Source organism: Ambystoma mexicanum, chromosome 1p, assembly GCF_040938575.1.
Source record: "Ambystoma mexicanum isolate Mex_15411 chromosome 1p, UKY_AmexF1_1, whole genome shotgun sequence".
Lineage (NCBI taxonomy): Eukaryota > Metazoa > Chordata > Amphibia > Caudata > Ambystomatidae > Ambystoma > Ambystoma mexicanum.
Window position 1 is genome coordinate 452,751,727 of NC_090921.1, and position 22,878 is coordinate 452,774,604.

The 22,878-nt window shown below is 45.8% G+C and overlaps 1 protein-coding gene across 5 annotated transcripts in view; it reads left to right on the forward strand.

Moving 5' to 3' along the window:
* LOC138572668 (single-stranded DNA-binding protein 3-like) overlaps positions 1–22,878 on the forward strand; it is a 1,217,622-nt gene that overhangs the window by 393,537 nt on the left and 801,207 nt on the right. For 2 of the 5 annotated variants that reach the window (XM_069649278.1, XM_069649280.1), the window contains exon 1: positions 2,469–2,523. The exons of the other annotated variants lie outside the window; for them this stretch is intronic. The gene's annotated coding sequence lies outside the window, so the exon portion shown is untranslated. Of the gene's footprint in view, positions 1–2,468; positions 2,524–22,878 lie in introns of those variants that run through there. 5 annotated transcript variants of the gene reach the window in all.

The following is a 22,878-nucleotide window of genomic DNA, read 5'->3' on the forward strand; positions in this document are numbered from 1 at the left end:
GGGATGCTGGTGCGCCACTCAAGTAGAATTCCGGCGGGGTGGGGACCCCTGGAATGTGGTATGTGCCAATTGATGCTCGGTCCCTGGGGGTCTGTGTAAGGCGATGAGGAGGAGGACACTGCATCTTTATCCTCTTGTTCCTCCCTGCCCATGCTTTTCACTGACCTGGACGTAATTAATATATACTGTTTTTAGTTATGAGAGACCCCGGGATATAATAGTGGCATTGTTAAAAATTCTTCGGCTTAGAAGACAAGCAAAGGGAGATAAAGGCATCTTTGTGGTACAGTTTCTAGCCGGGCAGATATGAAGAGAGCTGATGGCGGTATTTTAGTTATGCTATTACATAGACCAATCTAGTGGCTTTGGTGTTTTTTTTTTTTTTTTTGGCCTACCACATGAATTGGGGACTAGTGGTGGCATTGAATTACACCGGTGCTCTGCAATAGTGTGACCAGATGTCCCGGTTTTGCAGGCACTGTCTGGTTATTTGCACCTCTGTCCCGGGGGCCTGAGACTTCTTTAAGTTTAAAAACCCTGTCCTGGGATTTGGGGACCTGCTGGATACCATCCCAGTTTTTGGCCGGATATCATGATTTTTCCATCGGTTTGGTCCGGGACTCTGGGCGCTCTCCTCACTCGATTTTCACCCCCTCCCACATACCTCGAACCTTCTTCCAGGTCCCAATAAGAGTTCTTTTGCTGCACCATGACACTGGACAGGCCACCCACATAGAAGTAGGACTACAGTTTCACCTCTGAAGCTGTAGTCCTACTTCTATGTCAGTGGCCTGTCCCAGTTTTTTATTTTCAAAATCTGGTCACCCCACTCTGCAGCCTTTGGCCCTCCTGAGGTTTTGGACTGCACTTCCCACCAGCCCTAGCCAGCACAGTCAATGGGTGTTGTAGTCTAAAACATCTGGAAAGCGGCAGGTGGCAAACCCCTGCATTACACTGTTCTTTTACCTATGGCATGCAGGGGGAGCTAGACCGGGTGCCTAGTGTATTATTTTCCAATTTAGCAGGCATTTGATGGGATCGAGCAGTGGTATTGTGATAGTCAATGCTCCAGACTAGCCACTTTGTTGGCAGTCAGTGCTGGTGTGGTGGTGATGTTATGGCCTTTTTCAGCCTAGCAGACATGTGATGGCATTGTGGTATACCATGTGCGCAAGGAATCTGTAGTGACAGTGGGGTATTTATTGGGGTACATCATTATTTGTCATTATAGCTATGCAAAGGTTGCTAACGCCAGCAGACGTTATAGATGGTGGCAGCATAGACTAGCTGACACACGTGGGGTTCTTGGCAGTATTGTGGCATGATGGCATTGTGCCTAGCAGAATTGCAAGGATCTTGTGGTGCCATTGTACTATATGCTATTGTTCTGCCTAGTACACCTGTGGAGATCTAAATACAGGATTTTAAATTATGTTATGGCATTAAAAACCAACAGGGATCTAGTGGAAGCATTGTGACTTGGCACATGTGCGAGAGAGAGCAGGTGCGTTTAGTAAGTGCCTTGCAGATCGAACTGAACAAACGGGATCCTAATGGGCAGTTTTGGGTTATTTTATTTGGGGCCTAGCAGATGCACAAGGAGCTAGTTATGTCATCGTAGCATGTGTGTGTTCTGGCCTAATAAGCCATGCAAAGTGCTAGTAGTGACATTGTGGTATGCTTTTCCGGCCCAGTAGGCACACAACAGCGGTGCCTCGAGCAACGCTCAGAGGAAGTGACAGTCTTTTTGTGGCGGTCTTTTGTTCTACTCTCTTTTGGCCTAGCAGATGCACAGAGAGCCTAGTGGCAGTTCTGTGTTCTACTATTTTTAGCTACTGGCGGTCTTGTCTTGTGCTATTTTCCACCCTAGAAGGTGCACTGGGAGCTACTGGCGGTCTTGTCTTGTGCTATTTTTCACCCTAGAAGGTGCACGGGGAGCTACTGGCGGTCTTGTCTTGTGCTATTTTTCATCCTAGAAGGTGCACGGGGAGCTACTGGCGGTCTTGTCTTGTGCTATTTTTCACCCTAGAATGTGCACGGGGAGCTACTGGCGGTCTTGTCTTGTGCTATTTTTCACCCTAGAAGGTGCACGTGGAGCTACTGGCGGTCTTGTCTTGTGCTATTTTTCACCCTAGAAGGTGCACGGGGAGCTACTGGCGGTCTTGTGTGCTACTATTTTTCACCCTAGAAGGTGCACGGGGAGCTACTGGCGGTCTTGTCTTGTGCTATTTTTCACTCTAGAAGGTGCATGGGGAGCTACTGGCGGTCTTTTCTTGTGCTATTTTTCACTCTAGAAGGTGCACGGGGAGCTACAGGCGGTCTTGTGGTCTTCTGTGTTTCATTCTCGGCATTCACGCAGGGCACTTTCTGTGTTCTACTATTTTTCGGCCTAGCAGACGGGCGGGGAGCTAGAGGTGGCACTGTGTTATGCTATTTTTCGGCCTAGTAGACACGCAGTGGGAGTGACTGGCTGGCAGGGGAGCTGTTCGGGCTGTTGCTGTGATTCTCTCTCCTGGCTCGGAGGTAATAGCCGTGTCGGAAAAGGGGGGCAGAGGGGGACAGACTCGCTGTGGCAGCTGGCAGATCAGTGGTAGCAGCAGGGAATGTACAAACTTGGGACACAAAGGAGGGGGATGGGGACGACAAGAGAGGAATAATAGGATATTGTTGAATCGGGGAGAGGGAGCAACCGTTCGGCTTGCCTGGACCAATTGGTGGGTATAAGCGTAGAGGGTTCTCTGGGTTACTGCTGTTAAGCATTACTGTAATCGGCCGCATGCAGGCATAGAAGACGCTGTCTGGAGGCAATTAAATACATCGCATGCATTCAATATTATACATGTGATCATGCAGCTTCTTGCATTCAGAAATGTACGCTATGCAGCCTTCGAGAAGTGCAGGCATCGAATATACAGCGTAGATATGTCAGGTTGCAACCTGTGTACTCTCCACTTGCCACTGGCTAGTGATATTTGCCTCTTGGCGAGTAAGAAATCCTGTGCTTTCTGTATGTATAGAATTGAGGTGGCGAGTGATTTTTTCTATGGCTGTCTTTTTGCTGGAATCTTTGCACCCGGATATGTAATCCTCTATATCCGTGCACACGCTGCTGTATGTATGCCCCTTTGTCATAATGCGTAGGTAGGTAGGTAGGCAGGCCACGGCCAGGGCAGGTTATAGGACAAGGCAACTCTGAATATGTGTTTCAGGTTGTAAATGGTGGTTTCGTTGATATGGTCGACCTACAGTTTGCTGTGGGATTAAAATAAATATAGATCAGCGATTGGGGGTGTGAGAGAGTTGTGGAAGGGGGAGAAGAGAGTGGATGGAAGAGGGGTATGGGTAGATGCTCGTTAAAAACACAATGCAATAACCGAATTTAGGTCGGCCAAATTTACCATTTTCAAATTTGTCAACAAAACAACATGGAACCATTTAAGATGTCACTAGGAGATGGGAACCACACTGTTCCTAAAAGTAATAAATATGGACCCAGTCATTGGAGGGGAGCAGGACCCTCTTTTTGCTCAGGGTGGACACATTACTTAAATGGAGCCAGTTTACAGCTTTGCCCATTTTAATCTTTATCCTCAATATCAGATGGTTTAAGGGGCGCTTTTGGCTTATTTTGTAAAACTAAGTATTGGTCTGCCGAGCGACAAATTGGGGTATTTTGACTGGATAGGTGTGGTCTTGAGAACATTTGTTGCATTTTGTCGCGACTGTTAGGAATGATGTCATATTTAACTGGTTACTTTGATGGAGAGACTAATCCCGTTCACATTAGATGAACATGTTATTTACTGCCGAGAATGCGTAAAGGCCTGGCCACGGGCCGTGTTCTACTGCCCCCTGACTCTTAAGCAAGAATGCACATCTAGCGGGGTGTTAATGCAGAAGGTAAACCCATGGCGAGAACTTGGCTGATGCTGTCTTGATCTGTGCCCAAAGGTCGCTTTCTGGCTCTATTGTCTAGGGCGGTCTGCCGAGCGGCTGATTGTTGAGCTTACTGAGCCACCAGCTGCCCTGGCTCGGGTCCTTTTTAGGGACTCTGCCTCGTCGGACAATGGCTGCATCAATGAACCTCGAATCCAATTGAAAACGAGACGCTTCATCCCAGGGAGTTTGTGAGCAGCCTAAAATAAGGGATGATTGTCAATGAGGCCTCTCCAGTAAGGATATTCGAATGTCTTTTATGCGTGAAACAATGGGGATTACCGCCATCGGGCGACGCGGGCTTGCTGTTGTCGACACAGCATGCCCTTGACTTCCATTCACGTCTCTCTCTGCCTCCTTTGAACTTGATTCCTGTGAAATTAAAACAGATTTAGCATCGTTGGCCCAATGCAGACACCTGCCTCCTAATCTGCCCCACTGCATTGGTTGTTTTGTCGCTCCATCTATATCACTTAAGCTGTTGTGATTGCTGGCTGACTGGAGCGGCGGTGGCAGGTACTAGGTCCAGTACCTGCACAATTACAAATGTATCCCCCATGTTGTTAGCATTCGATTTTATCTGAACAATCAAAAAAATGAAATATGGGGTGGAGGGAGATCTTTTGCTAAGAGATTGAAGCATTTTATGAATGCGGTGTGTGTTCTGGGATCATCAAATGTTAAAGATTACACCCTTGTACTTATGTATTAGTTCTTTGATTTTGGTGTCTTGTAGAGCGATACAGGTCACCCTGCAGCAACTTTAAGGGAATGGCCCGCCTTGTGGATGGGCGTCAAGGTGAAAGGTCTGATCTAGTGTTAATTAGATGCTATGATGCCAAATAGGGTTAATTGGGAATTTTGTCACAGTTCAGAGAAGCGAGCAATAAACTTAGTGTTCCACTTGTGGAGTTAGGTTTTCCTACGCTGGTGAGCTTGTTCTGATCCCCTCGGCTATAGGGCAAAGGGTATGATTCGATTCACCCTTCTGAAAGAACTAGGAACACTTGGACACAGGATGGCTTCCAGTCCAAGATGAACAAGCAATGGGGACCTCTCCTAGCCTCTTCATTCGTTACTGTGATTCTCCTGCTAGCCATGTGGTGCAATTGGATGTTCTTGGCTCTGTCAATCTCTAGGCAAGAGTACAGTCATGGTACAGCTAAAATCAATACCCTACATTAAAGCTTAGGATTGGATAGCATTAAATGTAAAGCACATTTTAAGGACCGTCATGTATATGTAATATTCATCTTTTAGCCCTAAGACCATGTTTCCACGGTTCCATGTAATAATGTCGCCACAAAAAACTCGCCATACAAAAATATCGCCGAAAAATTGCCATTTTTTGTGGCGACATTATTGCATGGAACATGCGGGGGACACCCCCGCAACCCCACGATTTTTTTAAAAACAGATTTTTTTTTTTTGCCACTGTCCCCATATATATGGTCACCCAAATAATATCGCCACAACCTTTTCCCGGTGATATTATTTACGGCGACCATATATATATATGGGGATAATATTACCTGATACCGTTTCCACTCTAGGAGGCAACAGAGCACATGGCGGCTTAGTCCATACTGTGCCCCAATACCCTGGTATTCTCTGGATGATATCTCGGAGGACGTTGTGGTGGGCTTGACTTTTGCAATGACTGTGCTACTCCAGGCAAAATGGGAGGCGATTGTTCCACTTAACCCTACTTTGCCAACTCCCCACCCACTGCTTCCCCTTCCCATGCCAGCTATTTCTACTACATCTGCACTCCATCAGTAAATCCTTGGGTGCATCCCCCTTGTACATATCTGTTGCTTCCCAGTTTGGTTTGTGCTTTATAAATTTCATATGTATTGTGGCCGGTCGGGAGAAGGAGTCTGACAGGTTTTGGACATGTTAACCTTTCTTTTAATAAAATGACAAAGTAAAAGCCTATCTAACCCTATTGCTACGAGGCATTCCCTGTCTGACTAAAGAGACTCGAGGTGCTTGTTCGTCGTCGGGAAGACCAAAATAAATGTCCTCAGTCCAAACCGAACTCTATCCGACTCTACCACTTATATGAATAACTAAAGTAGGCCAAAAGAATGCCTCATCACTTGGTCATTTCCCATAATGACTTCTTCCTTTCTTGTGGCTTTTTCTAAGGGTTTTTCATTTTTCCTTTTATGCTCTAAATGTCTCCAATTTAAAAATATATTCTTTATGCCGCTCTTCTCTAAGACTCTCTTGGTGCTTCCTTCGAGAGCTATTGTAGCTCCTCCCAACTGTTCATGGGTTTTATATACTTCTCTCTGATTTGTTTAGAATGTCTCTTGATATATTCTCTCACACTGTTTCCTTTAAACTTATGCTTTCAAGTTTCATGAAATTCAACATTTCTTATTATGCTCACTTGACAGTCTTAATTTGCAACAAACGGGCATTGTATCAGCGAGTCCTCTCCCCGCACTTTGATTTAGAGGGAAAGTGGGAGAAGACCACCAGAGCTCTGTTTCCCAACCAGCCCTTTTCGTTAAGTTCTTTATGATTTTTTTGTATGTCCTGTTGTGCTGGTTTATTAGGGAGATGTCACCTTCCTTGCTTTCACACGCTCAACTTCTTACATGTGGTTGCCTGGCGGCCTTTCTCGTTTCCTGTTCACCACGGTACCTGTTTTTCTTCAGGGTGACCTTGTGGGGCTCGACACTTGCTCTCATAATTTGTTTGATTTCCCCCATTGCCTGGATCAGGATAGAAGGATCATGGTGTTAATCAGGGAGGGCAGTCCCATGTATGCAAATATGGTGGTTGGCATAGGGAGTTAGCCGTGGGAATGGGAGTCCTTGTCCCATGACGGGGGAGTCCCTCCCAGTGAGGTTACACTTGCCCAGACCCCTAGGGAGAGTCTTGTGGAGCGGGCTCACCTCCCCAGCCTTTAAGGGGGTGGCTCCCCCTTGGGGAGAAGGGACGAAAACTCCTGGCTCATCAGAGTATGTACAAATAAAGCTGCTATTGAGTATTTGGAGACACGGTCAACCAAGACCAAACATGTTTGAGTATAAGAGACACGATCGCCAGAGCTGTCATAAACAGTTGGAGACAAGATTTGGCCTGTGTCATCCAACTTGCAAAAATTGATGTCTGGTTGATGAAGCAGTAATGACAAGACTGGGTGATAGATACTGGGATTGCTGCTTCTTCATGCTCAGGAGTGGGGAGCGGAAATGTGGCGGTAGGGAGCAAGAGATGCGACTAAGAAAAGCCTTGCAGAATTAATCCTTGGATTTATTCTTCCTGATCCCCCATCAGGTAACTGATCTTTATTGCACCTGTCCCGCTTCGACACACTGTTCATATCCTACCCAGAGACCTCATCAAGCAGCCCAATCCAGCACACTTGACTAAGAACCTTCAGATCACCTGCTACCAAAACCCTGAATAACTAACCAGGAATGACCAAGCATACAAACACAAAGCGCGTGGATGCCCACTGTGATTTAAGGTTAAACACATCCATGGAGTAACAGGGACACGTGGGGTACTGACGTGGGAATGACGGGTGTCATTGAGCATGGTGTCCCCAAATGTATTTCGTTATCTGCACCTATTTGTTGGAGTGGCCACATCTCAAACTTGTTGGGATTCGACACAATCTGTTCGATGTAGATTGATCATCTGCCTCGTTGGGGACCTCTGCTGTGTTCAGAGCTGCAGAAACCCTTTTCATAAATTGATAGAAAGCCTGAGCATGGGTGAGGAGGCGACAGCATATGGTGGCTTCCTCTGGGTCTTGCTCAAACAAAGCATGCCAGGACACATTGTTTTGCTTGCAGATATTACACGCCATTTGTACCTGATGGCATTTGAAAATGGTGTTTGAAAAACGTAGTTGTCAATAAGGTATTTTGAATAAGGTCTACCTAAAATCCATTTTGTGGAAAAGGTAAAGTAATAAAGGGTAGGAAAATGAAGCCAGGGCAGAATGTAGGAGAATGGGGTAGGATGGGATCCCTCAAATGACAAATGAGAAGGAAGGAGCTGGCAAACAACGACCAAATTCAGAAGATGTAATTCGCAAAAACATTTCTCAAAAGGTGTTTCCACCTGTAATCATATAATCTTTGTGCAGAGTACATGGCAGCTGGACCCGAGCATATTTACGCCAGTATGCATCCCAAAGGGCACAAGTGTAAAGATAAGCAACTTATCGCTACAAAAGGTAGGTCCTGTGAAGGCACAGAGGGAATCCTTTGTTCGTAAACCGGAAATAGACTTTTCTATTACTAAAGGTACTACCCTTCCATGTTACCTTGAACGGTTTCAAAAAAGGCGTACCTATGAGATATGGTGTTAATGGACATCTTTCAAGTCTATCCTTATTCAAAACTTGCAGAAATCGTATACCCAGGGCAGGTACAATTCCATCTTCTATCAAACACTTCGTGGATTTATAGTCTTTGGGAGTGTTAGGTGGGAGATTAAAAATTCCGTAGCAGGGTTTTTGTTATGTAAGAACTTGAACTATACCGAGACATTACATCTTTTTGTTATTGTACTGTCCCAACAAAAAGGAAATCAGAATCACAAAACTGGAGAAATATGTGAATAACAAGGGATTTTTCTGTTTAGAATTATTTTGGACGAGATGTATGAATGGACAAGGGAAATCTTTTTAGCATTGCTATCCTTATGGAAGGAAATTGAATTAAGATTGAAGCATGCAAGTCGAAATTAAATGATTCATAGGTTCGTTTTTATTTGAAATAAAAAGTATATACTTGCAATTTATAAAATCTCAAGTTTGTACTCTTTTCATATGAGTGTAGTTAATTGGACGGATGTTGGGGCTAAGGTTTATATTAAGCCAAGGGTACGCCTAAATTATAAAAACAAAATACTGGCAATAGTTTGGCTGTTACATATATCGCTCCAAAGGCTTTGGGACACTGATCATTTGTCAGCAGCTCCTCACAGGATCAAGGTGCAAGACAACCAATTGTTTACTGGTGGCGAGGGGGGTGCCTCTCAACCATTAATAGATTCACTGTTGAAATTAATGCTAAAAAAATTGAGATTTTACAGCTATCTAACCTGAAAAGTCAAAGACGATCAAGGAAAGTCAAACAGAAATGGATTGTGGGAAATGAGACACTTGGGAGTACGTTGCAAGTGACATATTTGGGAGTCCAAATAAGTGCAAGCATTACAGACGAACCAATGATAAGAAAAATAAAAACAAAATGTAAAGCTTAGCAGTCAGTGCAAGGAGCGGTACTCCATAAAAAATATGGGAAATTTTCATTCCAGTCTATTGTAAATTTCTATAAGGCCAAAGTCATTCCGGCACTAATACATGGAGCAGAGGCAATGTTCGGATGTCCATTTAGCCTCTGGTCTCAGTGTGAAAACGTGTTTTGGAAGAGGATCCTCCAAGTGCCCCAAAGAACCCCAAATGGATGTATAAAGTATGAATTGGGACTGTTGTCAATGCAAGAGTACAATGGAATACGCTATCCTTGTACGGAAAGATCATTGAAACAGAAGGCCCGCCGCAGTTTGAAATACTGAGATCAGAGAGAACTATTAACCCAAATGAAATCTTTGAGATCTGGAAAAAGAATTGTGAAAAGACCGTGGAACAATTGTCAACAACCAAAGAGACACTTGAGAAAAATCCCAATGCAGTAAAGAAAAAACTATGGGAAATGGACTGGATTGAAACTATTGAACAGCGGGCAAATTATGTGTGCATGAAAGACTATTCGTCCGGAAACAGGGCCCTAAATGTAATTCCAAAGTATTTAAAAAAATTCCCACGCCCGAGGAGAAGACATATTTTTCTGAAAATTCAGATTGAACTTATTTCACACGATGGAGCTTAAAAACAGGAGAAAAATGAAGGGGGATACGATGGACCCAAATTGCCGACTGTGTAACAGTGAGATAGAGACGCTAAAACTTCTAATGACCTCATGCCCAAAACTGAGGGACCTAAGAACTAAACTGCTTGGAACGGAACTTAATACATTTTCAACATATGGTGTGGAAGAATGTTGGAATAAAATGCAAGAAGGAGAGGATGGTAAACTTACCTTTACACTAACCACCTTCCTGGAGGAATTGGACCTCTTATTAAAAGAGCTAGAGGTGTGGAGGTTTAAATGGGATTGCTTTTTTAAAAGTTTGTAATAGACTGAATTAAAAAAATAAATAAACAAAAAAAATAGATTCAATGTTTTCTGGCACTGGACCCTCTCCAGTAAATGCTAGCTCCATCTTTGTAAGGCTTGTGTAAATGTCACCACCCAAATGGCAGTCTGCCGTTCGTGCCAGAGGTGGTGTTTATTCAGTTATTTAGCATCTACGGTAGCATCAAATTCCAACAACTTCCACGCTATATTCATGGATCTTGTAAGGAGCCAAAGAGACCAGCCAAGGTGCAAATGTCAAAGGTACGATAGGTTTTTGCCTCAGCTTCTCCATTGCCTGGTCATCTCAGTATTCCTGTTGATAAGCTAGTAAAATAGCTCATGTGGTTAAAACATCTGCTGCACACATCAGCATGCAACCTGCATGTCGCGGGTTGGAATCCTTGCAAGGCTGGCTTACTGTTTTTTACTTACAAAGTTTTTAAAATGAACACCATTGTAATGTGTAACAGTGCCACCCATTTAACAGTGCTACACGCCTGCAACACTGTTGCAACAGGTGATATATAAATCAGTTCATCTTATTCAATATACCTACTTTTCAAAACCTCTTCTTAGTGTCCTTATGTGACACATCTACAAGAAGGTTTGTGGAAGTGGAAGGCAGGCCAAAATAGGGAAGGCTGTGTGGGAGAGACCCCAGGCAGAGCCAGATTTTTGGGTCAGGGAATTAACAGACCCCGGTGAGGTGTGCATTGTGTATGCGGACTGGATCCCCCCTTTGGCAATAACGGGCAGGCTACCCAAGAAAGGTAGAACATAAAAGGAGGCACCAACGTCTTTGCAGTAAAAATCAGGAAACCCATCTGTTAAAGACAGGGAAGTGGGCTCATTGCCAGCAGAGTAAGTTAGGCACAATAGACATGGATGGGTGATGGTCTACGGGCACAAAGGAGGGGTATTGATGAGAGGAATACTGGCAAGGCACACCCAGAAGGAGGGCGAGTGAGGGAGACGGAGAGAGAGAGGTGGGAGGGGCATGAAAGGTGGGCAAACAACCCAGGATGGACACAGTGGTGGATGCACAGCCCCCTCTGCCACAGCTGTCCCAGGAAGGGGGGGTGAAGGGAACCAGGAAGAATGGGGTAGGGACATGAAAGGTGGGCAAACATCCAGGGACAATCACAAAGGAAGGAGATTGAAGGCCCCCCCCCCCTCACACACCTCTGTGGTGACTGCAGCTGTTCTCATGAGTCCGGGGAGGAAGGGGTGGAAATTGCAGAGCATAGGCAGGGCCAGAAAGCGGTGGTCACAGGATGGGGACTGGGTACACATGCAGGGACTGGGGGGAGAGAGTTCATCAGGAAGAGGTGATTCACTGGTTATAAAACCTCCTGCATTGTGGCTCTATTTGAACATGACTGGATGCTGAGCCCTCTGTTGGGGACATTATATTCCTGGATATACAATGGCACCAGGCATTCCTTGAGGGCACAGGCAGCAATGGACCACCAACAGTAATAGATGGGAAGGAGCGGGTAATGATAATATAACTTCATTACCTAAGCAGGGATTATGCTCGCCCTTCGGTGTACGAAGATCAATACCTTATCCCCCGGCCCTGAAACTAAACAGTCAGGAAAGTCAAGACAAGATTACACCACCAATTGGACTACCTCCAGTAGATAGAAAGGAGCTGGTTAATGATAATTATAAAACCAGTATCGAACTAGGGGATAATGCTCACCGAACCTTGGGTACTAAGCCAATTAATCTGCTGGTCCAGCCACGGTAACACCACAGAAACTAGACAACCAGTAAACCAAGAGAAAGAATATACCAACCCTGTATGACAACCTGATGCATAAATAAACTACAGGGATAATGAGACATACAACCCACTAACGAAAACCACTAATTTTTGCATACTTAATTCACACAAAAACCCACCCAACCACCTCTCACAGCAAACCGAACGGACTTCACACTGCAACAACAATCAAAACATAGACAGCACAAACAGCACGCAAGGAACCGCTTCGATCCTATATGCACACCCAAGCTCAGCGCACAGTGAAACTGAACTGAAGCTGCCAACAGTACACCACCTCTCACGCCAACTCCATTGGTGACGGTGCGCTATATAAATACCTTTAACATTAACATATATGTATGCCATGTGATCCACCAAACATGCACATCCTTTGTGCAGTGCCCAAATTGCCCACACTAGCACATGCTACATTCAGAGCAAACATTCACTGCTGACCAGTTCAACACCCATCCGATGATACTGATAACCCAACTGCGAAGAAATCAAAATAGCATATACAAAGTAATCACCCGACAGAGCTCAGATGAGTGCATTTGAGTGCTTGCAAGTGATAATCTACGGCACATCAAAGATATAATCTCCCTCCACCAATCCGAAATAACCTTGGGCACCATCTCCCAATCTCTCTGCTGTAGGCTCCCATGTTTTTCCTTGTCCACTCCAGAGGACTGAGCTAGAAGGCACCAAGCCTAAACTACCTCAACAGCACTCGCTGATGACCGCTGCAAGCTACCTACTCAGAGTCTTCAGTACTCAAGATGCACCTCGTTCCAAAATGCATCACTATCACACAGGAGTATGTTATTCTCCCAAACTCACCTCCGCCCACACACATACTAATATCCACACTAAAAGCCATTGCCTGCAGCCATGGACTGAGTGGATATTTTATGAAGGACCCCTTCTTTGCTAATAGAGCTTTTCGTGATACAAATGGGCCTGACTGTAGCAGGCTGCGCTTCATAGCTGGTTACCACCTTGGTTAATCCTTTTGATACACTCAGCCAAGGCTCGATGCCTAAAAAGAAGTGGAGGAACTCAAGTATGCAGTGGACAGTGACGTCACCGGCAGTGAACAGAAATGAGAAGAAATGTGCATTTTTCACTTTAGGATGTCCCTCCCAATTCCAGAAAGTGCACAGGACGAACAGCCATTTGCACATTTTCTCAAAACATTGCAAAGTAGAAAAGGTGCACCCTTTTTATACCCTAGAGTAATAACATATCCTATACCGGAATGAGTCAATGGCAGACGTTTCACCACTATCTCCTATGAGATTGCTGTGGCCACGCGGGTAAGTTTTTGCCTCCGAGCCTGGCGACCTGAGTTCGAATCCTAGACCCACGTGGGGCTGCACATTTTATATATTTTTTTCATGATTGAAAACGCATAAGTGGTACACCATCCAACCTCTGTAAAAAAGTGGGCGGGCGCCATCCACCCGTGTGTTCGCTCGACTTCTGCCCTGCCAAAGCTTCCTCTCTGAGTGTGAGTACACAGAGTACTTGCCATCATTCCCAGGTCTATCTGTGATTCATGTATACCTCTTCTCTTGTTCGCATCTCTCAATCTCCCCTCCCCCAATGCTTTTACGCAGCGCTTCTGTGACTCACCGCCTCCTCCTCGCTTTGCTTCCTGATGGTCTGGGGGAGTTGAAACCATTCTCTTGGAGCAGAAGCATGACGTCATTTCCCCTCTGAGACACAATGAAAACGAAAATGATCTGCGGTTGGGAAAAGAGCTAGCTTTGCTCCACTGTGGAGGGAGGGGCACCTAAGGTGATGGGGACGCCACATACATGTTCGAACAACTAAAATGCAAAACAGCAAGAGACTGGGGGGGAATCTGCATTGTAGTGGATGATATATGTTTTAACAAAGGGTGCTTCTCTGATTATGTTGCTAGATGCAGCCTCCGACATGACCTTTCATTTCTTCATAAATTTGCATTTTGGGAGTGATGCACGCGAGTCCGTTCAAATGAATAAAAAAACCATTCACCCAAGTAAAAACGAAGCCCAGGCCTTGCTTAAGGTGTTCCGGTTTATTATCCACCTCTCCAGAAAGGATGATGGGCTGGGCGTCTGGCAACTGACCGCAGGCCGCGCATGTATCTTGCCAAGAATAGCTGTTTTGGTGAAACAAAGAATCTAGCCACGTGCTTTCCAGAAACTCCCAGAGGATCCGCTTTTTTCTCACGGAACCGAAATCAAGTTGCACAGCGGAGGCCACCTTTGCCCCGCCAACCCCCTCCCCCCACCTTTGCAGGACCCCACCCGCCCGAGCCCCACAATGTAGACCTGGTATCTTGGAGATTTCTGCAAGCCGGCTTTTGTGACGTTTGTCTGTTTTCATGTAGGCATACAGTTGCGCATGCTTAGTTTGTTTGCCCGAGAGTTGTTTTGTCATGAGCAGGGCCGGCTTTGGGCAAAAGAGTCATGGGCAGCAGCAAAAAGTGGCCCCCAAGTCACACAATTTATGATTTATCTTTTTACAACAATCTGGGTATTTGGGCGAAACGTTATTTAGGCAATATGACCTGAGGAGACTTGGTTAAAGTCCTTGCTTCGCTTGGGCTTCTAACTATGGCCCTGGGGGCATCGCTCGGGCTTCTAACTACGGCCCCGGTGCATTACCTGATCGGTAATGGTCCCGAATTGAGGGTCATACTGCCATTTGTACCCCGACACATTGTACCATGGTACTAATTGCAATTTTTTGGAGACAGCACTGCAATCGTTTCTCGGCTAGAGAAAAAATCTCAAAAAAATTGCCGCCGGGTAGTCCCTTCTCCCTTTCCATTGAAGCCATTAAAATGAATGGAACAGAGAGCAGGGACTGCAGGTAGTCGCTCTCCCTTTCCATGGAAACGAGGGTCTGGACCGCCGCAAGATGCACGTTGCAAGGTCATTGGAATTAACATCAGATAAGGATCTTAAACGCACCAATTGGTGCGTTTATTTTATTGACATTTCGCTTCGCCAGGTACTAATAGAAAATATTTGTGGCAAATGGTGCACTTTCAAAATTTTTCCAGTATCATCGTTTAAAATTAGTGCTGCAAGTAAGTCCCACGCCGGCCAGCAGTTTGGGCATTCCCCTATTCTTCTGTGGGCATACCTGAGCCCGTTAGGTGTTTAACGCACACCATTTCACAATTGTATACTAGGTAGCCAGTGAGGCACAGCAGCTCAGTGAGTGAAGCACCAACTGCAGAGATCTGCATAGAGCCTATCACCCTTCCAAGGTACATTAGATGAGGGCGATTTAGTTTGGTTCCAGTAGCTTGTGGTTTGTAAAAGACATTTCCGGTTGTGGTGTGTTCTACTCAATTATCATTGTTCTTATGTATGATACCCCAATGATTTTCTTTTTTTTTATTAGTAAAAATCCAGTCAGTAATTTCTAATGCAGTCTGGTTTTCATCTGGCGTTTATTTACTGAGTAGTACCTGCTTCCACGTCGTGTGTATTTTGATTAGTCAGATAACGGGCCCTGTGAAATATATGCATAACCTGCCAAAGCAAGGAGTTTTCTTTTTCACGTATAAACGAGAATTCCCAAAGTTGGTGCTGCCTTCCTTTTTAGCCCTTCTCTGCTTGAGGGTGGGGTAGCGGTGGGGGAAGAGACAGGGGGAGCACCGCTGCACCAGAGATTGTAATACAAACCTTCACTAAACATCCATTTATTCATGGCTGGGTGTACGTCATTTGGCCATTTTAGGCACCATTACAGCTAACTTAAGTGCAAGTCTTTAGGATGCAGATGAGGTTCATGAGCAGACACAAAGGAAAATAACATATTCAAGCATCTTAACGCAATTTTAGTTACATTTTTAAGGCATCCCTGCACTGTCTTATTTGCATGTTTTAGTTTTTGCTATTGTGTGGTTCTTTAGCGCCACTAGTTCGCTGAAACCTTTGAATTGAAGTACGTGTAAGATGGAGATACGATGTGAGAAGGGACACACAGCTAGCAGGCGGTGCTTGGCTTTCTACCCACCTATTCACTGCTCATGGTCATGCAGTTCACCTCCCACTCCCATCCATTACCTGCCCAAAACACATCCCACTGTGATCTCTTTGAGCTAGCTCTGTCACACAGTAACCACAAACTCTGCTGTACAGGTCCTGTCAGTGTTATTTCACAGAAGTCTTCTGATAGGTAAGAGCTTAATTACAGCTGTCCTGAGGTCATAAACATGTCTCATCCAAGTGTGCCTTCAGCTAATTGATTTTAAATTAATAACACTGCACTGAAGTCTTGGTAAAAACAAGCATCTGGCTTAAGTATGGGTGTTTAGCATTTGCCAGGCACTAACAGTATACGCCCAGGCATTCACATAATTTCCCAGCTGTTGCCATCATACGGCCAGTTTCATTATGGCAGTGCCTGGCCAATGCTCATCTATCCCATGCCTTCATAAAATCCAAACATTGTTGGCTTTGCCAATGTTTGTTTAGATGTTCGGTGGCCTGAGTAGATGGCATGGAGAAATATTTTGTAGGAAAGTCTTCTTCACAGTTTCCTGTTTTTCTTCCATTACATTTTTGCTGTATGTTCTTTTGTATTGGAATAATCACTAGACTGCCATAAACTAAACATAGACAGTAATTTAAGTAAATATACAGTACGATAAAGGCTGAGCGCAGGAAGCTTAATTGCCCTCCATGAACAGCATAGTCCTCGGTTTGTGTCCCTTCTTCTGGACAATGAGCCACAGTTCCAATCGCAGGGGGAATTTCACCTGTGAGAAAAACTACATTCTCCATGTCTCACTTCCTTTCCCAGGAAACAAGTTTCCAGCTTGTGGTGCTGTAAGGTTTCAGTCCCAATGCAAAAGAAAAAGGTAAAACCCGGACAACATTCCTTATTGACCATCGTTTAGCTTCACTATTGGGTTCCTGGAGAATGCCTCCCATCTCCACGTATTTGGTTCTCACAGTGCCCGGGAAATCACTCCCTTCCGCGGGCCTTCCTCTGATTGATTGGTTTCACAATACACAATCTTTGGGAGGACACCAGGAGGTATTGTTTCTTTCACTTGGGGTCTCTTCTCTTCACAGTTAAATGGGATGGGCAGAATGACTCCGTTGCCCTAAGCCCTTATACTTTAGTATGCAGTTCACAATGGTTCACAAAGGCTGGGTGGAATGACTCCTTTCCCCCATGCCCTTCTCAGACTTTCACAATTCACAGGTCAATATTACCAGGGAGAATGCCTCCCTTCCCCTAGCTTGCTTTGCTCTTCAAAAGTTCACAATTCACATGAGCTCTCAATCTTGTGGGTGCAGGTACCCGACCCGTATATTCCTCTTAACTTGTTACAGTAGTCCGGGTTCATTATCTTGCTAGGTACTGTGACTATGAAGATGATTTCGTTTGGTCTTTATAAAAGGATGCCGTTCCTTTTCTCCCAGGGGCTTCCCTTATGCCCCAGTATTGTGGCTCCATCCTCTACCAATGCCATCTGATACCCCTTTCAATCGCCGTGGTACCTTTAGTGTCTCTACCATGTCGTCCTGGTGAGTCTCTGGGTTCGCCGCCCTCGGTTTCAGGCTTCTCTAGGCTTCTTCGCTCTCCGGCATCCTGCAGCATCTTCTTGGCACTTGCAGATTCTTAGTGGGCACATCTTCCTGCAAGGGTACGGTCCTTCTGCTTGGCTTGCCTGAAAACTTGCTGCTCTTCGTCATATGGTCCTTCCACATTGAACCAGGTAAGAGTCTCCCGCCTGCCATGTAAGCTTTCCTGTAGCTGCTTAGTTTCTCCGCTGAACATCTGGCACGCTCACTGTTCCTCCAGGGAGTCTCAGTCTCTCTCTCTTTCTCTTTCTCCCCCCCCCTTTCTGGTTTCCCGCTTTAGTTTTAAGTGGGTTTTGCCCAATTGGTTTGCAGGAAAAACTAGACTTCATTAATGTTCTCATGGGTGCTCTGTATGCTTCCGCACTTCTTCCATGTCCCAGTACTGATCTTTAGGTCGTCCAGTAAGTCAATTGTTCTCTCCCTAGTTCCAGTACTTAAGGGGTACCTGTTCCTTGAGGAGTCCACACTCTTCCTCATCCCAGTACTTCATATATTGGTGGTATGGAATACACATATAGGGACACTAGGGAAAGTGTTGGTGGAAAGGGCGTGGGTAAGAGGGGTATGGGGATATCATGTTCTCTCCAGGTTGTCACTAATCCCATAGGGTGCTCCCCTTCCCATGAGATCCACCTGCTGAGTACCACTCCTAGGGGGACCATCGGGTAGCAGACTCGCCTTCCTGACCTCATAGGAAGGGGCTCCACTAGACGAGAAGTGACAACATCTGGGGAGTCGTCGCAATGTCTTTAATGAATCTGCATTTTCTTTTCACGTATATACCGCATCTGCATTTTCAGCACTTCTCCGAATCTGCATTTCCATGTCTACATCTTGCCTGCTTTCTCTTGTCTGACCCCCAAATCTGCATTTTCATGTCTGCACCAAACCAACATTTCAATGCCTGTCTTCTCTTGGCTTTGCCAATCTTGCATTTTACATCTCTACTCCGAACCTGCTTTTTCATGCCCATATCAAGCCTGCATTCTCATGTCTATACCAAACCTGCATTTTCCCTTTACGGTCACTTTCGTAGAAGTTTATGAACAAAGCACAAATGGAACAAACTGAATTTGTATTTGAGCCAAATCATAAAATGTTACCAGAGGGAATTCCTAACAACAAAAACATGCTTCCTGTGATTCCCCCTGCCCGTTTCCCTATGCACACGCACACACGCTGTAGTGGTACTAGGACTCCCAGAGGAAGGGATCTATGTTGTCTTGAAAGCTAGAGGACAACAGTAGGAGTTAGGCTAAAATGGACAGATTTTCTGCAAGCTCTTTTTTTGCAAATTGATTGCCATCAAAGCGAAACATTAATTTCATACCCTCTACAGGGCTAAAATGAAATACTCTTGACATATGTAATTTCCTTCATGTGTGCGCTCACATTCAGACATGCCAAGTCTCCCGTAACTCACAGGAGTCTCCAGCAGAGGGAGACAAACTCCAGCACTCACTCCCGCCTAAAACAATTAAAACCCCAATGCAATCCCATGGGGTAATTCCTTTCTCCTGCTTTCTGGAGCAAAATGTTCCTCCCACCTTGTCAGGAGACTTGGCATGTGTACACATTGCGGCTCTCTTGCCTGTACCCCTCTTGAGTGTCCTTTCCGTTGTGTATGCCAAAGGTGGCCCGTGGTTTACAAAGGCAATATTAAAGTTTCCCTTCATTGAAATGGCCCTGGGCAACGAATTAGTGAGGCTGGCAGCGTGTTTGCTAATTGCAACAAGTGGTCTCATGGCAGGACATGGCAGGCCTTCAGTGAGTGGGACAAGCCATATGCTGCGCTACCGTATACTTTGCGTGTCTGATATGTTGCAACATTTGAGCCGCTAAAGATTTCCTCCAAAACCCTCCAATCATGAAGACCTACACAAATGTAGTGTAGATTGAGGCAAGGCAGCCAGCCACAGAGCTGGAGCACCGTGCATCAGGGTGGAAGCAGAAGGGTGCTCTGTGGAGGGCGCGCACCCCCATGTACACAGATGTGTTGCTCATTTAAATGGATTCATATGAAGTGATGGCTGTATGTCATCATCCTCATCTAATCTAGTCATGCCCATAGCTATTCTGGTGGGTCATGGTCCTACTCAGTGCCTCGTTTTAACCTGACTAACCCACAATCTCGTACTGCCCTTTGGGAATTGTATGCGGTAAGAGGATCACGGCCACAAACCGTGCCAGGCATCCGCGCTTGAGTCCTGATTAGGAATCTGGTCCAGTTGTGATTCAAGTCAACTTGCCATGAAGATTCCATAGATGTTTTGCTTAGTTGCTTATTTTGAATGCACTACTGGCCATTAATGTGGAGTCACCAGGCTTCAGTAAGGGATTGTGGGGTATGCACAGGCACCACAGTGTCTGTGCAGATGTGAAGTGTAATTGTCCCTGTGGGATTTAGAGGTTTGGTTGGCCATAGCTTCCATCATCGGTTGACGTTTTGAGTGCCTGGACAGTTGCGGGTTGACGGAGTTCGAGGAAGTTAAGCTGGTAGCCGAGTGGGGGAGGACTTGTGTTACTCTTCATATTTGACATTGTGTTTGTGTCCATGTAGCATTGCGGTTCGTTGAGTGATGGAGTGCGCTAGAGCCATCATTGGTTAGAAGAGGAAGGCAGTGAATGAGTGAGGTGTGTTTACATGCTTTGTAGCGGACTAGCACTCGGCTACACAGCATCTCAATGACTTTGCATCCTGTTTTGGGAGTAGATTGGACACAAGTCATTTTGATGAACCCCAAGAAGAGATCAATGAGCCAGCGTGCCGCTCCACAGCTTAACCAGCGGTGCAAAGAGTGCAGTAATCTTGTCTCCAGGGTAGAGTGATACTGGGAGTCGGCGAAGCCACACAGCACCTCGGAGGTTAAATTAATCCCCAGCAAGCACAGTCCTTCACCAAGCAGACATGAGAAATAGATGTGACCTATTTTTAAGTACAAGATGGAACTCGAGGGATAATCCCCCTGGGATGCTCCCGTTCCCAGTACGGCTGCTCTCTCCCTCGCCCCCCCCCCACATCCCCCCCACCCCTACACGTCCACCCTTTCTGTATTTAAGAGAGAAAAAAATACACCCCGCCGGCTGCCATTCGACCACAATTTATAAATGTTTGCCAATGCGTCTCATTCTCAGAAAGGGGGTGGGGGAGTGTGTGTGTGTGTGTGTCGCACGCCGCTGCCTCCCATTTTGCAGTTGTTTTTTTCTCTTTATAGAATGATAGACTCATTCTTCGCTTATGGAAGGCGAGAGGCGATCTTATTATGCCGCAGACTTTTGTTTTCCGTTGTTACTTTATCGCAAATGCTTCTGAAGAGGCCGCCGTTTGCAGAGATGCAACATGTGCACCTGCACACAGCCTAAAGGAGGACCGATTTGGTAAAAACACCCACGATCTTGTTTTTAAACCTCGTCTCTTTTGCATGTAATTAATAACTTTATGAGTTCATGTAATTATTACATAGCCCCACTGGATGTAGTCTATGAATTCTTAGTGTATAGGCTCGTGGGTAGCCCATGTGCTACTGTGCTCCATGTCCATTTGCATAGACCCTGGTCCCGATGCCCTTGCCCATTTACTTCCTTGCTGTGCCCCAAGGCACCGAGACCGAGCAAATACTTCAAATGGACAATAGGACAGCACAGGAGAGGCGAGGCTGCCATTTCTATAAGGGGTTACTACTAGGCTGCTGCCTAGACGGTCATGTTGAGCTACCCCCCACTGCAGCCACCTTACCTCAAATTAAAAGGAACATTCTCTCTCCCTCGGCAGTGTTGGCACTACGCTGCTTTGGGGCTGAGAATTTCTGTGCGCCGGGCCGGTTGGTGTGGCTCTGGGTCGCTTTAACAAGGAGACCCTGGAGCCACCTTTGACCACATAGACATGTTCCATTGGATGGCTGCCCTGTCCAATTGCGGCGTGAACAACCCGGTATGAATCTGGTTTAGTATCTCAAGAAGCCCTGGACGATCGATAGTCTGTAAATGGAGCCACAGGGGTTTTGGGGGAGCCGGGATGGGTGCAGAGAAAAACTATTATACACACATGGTACCAGCAACTAGCAGATGCTGAATCCAGACCTCTTGGCGACCGCATAAGATATGACCCAACAGCAATGGTAGCGAGCCTGACCATTTCTCATGGCCGTCACTGAAGCAGTGTAGGTCTTACATACACCTTCCGATATGCCAAGTTTTTTTATTGCTTGATGGCATTTTTGTGGGTCTCTGGCCATCACTGGACATCCGCTGACCAGTTCCCTTTGACACCCAAGGGTCTCAAACGCTGATCCTTGAGATCAGATACCACACCAGGTGTAGATGATCACCGCTGACTACAGTGCTTTAAGTGGGACATGAAATTGATGGGGACAGGTCTGGCAAGGGGTTGTGGCCAATTGCTGGGCGTTGCCCAAAGGAGGGTCAGGTGATTCTTTTCAAAGGGCCACCTCCACCCTCCCCCCAAGCAAACAATACATCGTACAGCCATGCAAATGTGTACTTGGGGGCACTTGGCATGGTCTCAGGTGGTCCTCTTTGTATCCAGTGTAAATACTGTAAATAAAGGAATTCCCTCTGGTTTAGTTTTCAAATAAACTGCTGTCTGAAAATAAATGCCTTTCTGACTCGGGATAGACGCAATTCAACTGTGGAGTAAATCGCCTTCATTCTGTAAACAAATGGCCAGGACCAGTGTGCTTAATAAGTCTTAAGTGCTCATTTTGGGTTTCAGCTCCCCTGCTGTCTGCCTGCGATAATCTATAGTTGTTAACCCCCTGAAGCCTTCTCAAAATAAAAGCCTAAAGGTGTTAACTTATCCCTGACATCTTCAACTGCTCCTGAAATCATTCAAGAGCGCAACCATGAGAAAAGGGAAGAGGACACAGGGCCCCAATGTAAATTGCTTAGTGCTTTGCATAAAATGAAAGGCAATTTTGAGAACATAAGATGCAACACACATTTTTATATATGACTTATATGAGTGACAGTGAGATTCATTCTAATCACAGATAGGTTTTGTGTGGACATGCTGAAAGAATCCAGTGGGGGTGGAGGGGTCAGCGACATCTGGCCTTCACACAGAGAGCCGTAAGGAACCACACGGAGAGCCGTAAGGAACCACAATCGGGCAGACTAGTTCCCAGCAGCAGCCAGTTAGGTATATGCACTGTATCTCCTTGCTACCTCCCTGTAGATCTTCATTAGCCCACAGAACCATAAAGCTCAATAACCTAGCATCCTCAAGCAGCCCCTCATTAACCCCTGGCAGCCCCTCAATAGCCCTTGGCCTTCATGCACTTGCCAGGGATGATGCCATGGCAACCGCTGATCAGCAGACAGGGTTTTGAATCTGCATCCATTCCGTGGTATCACAAGTGGCCATCATCAAACC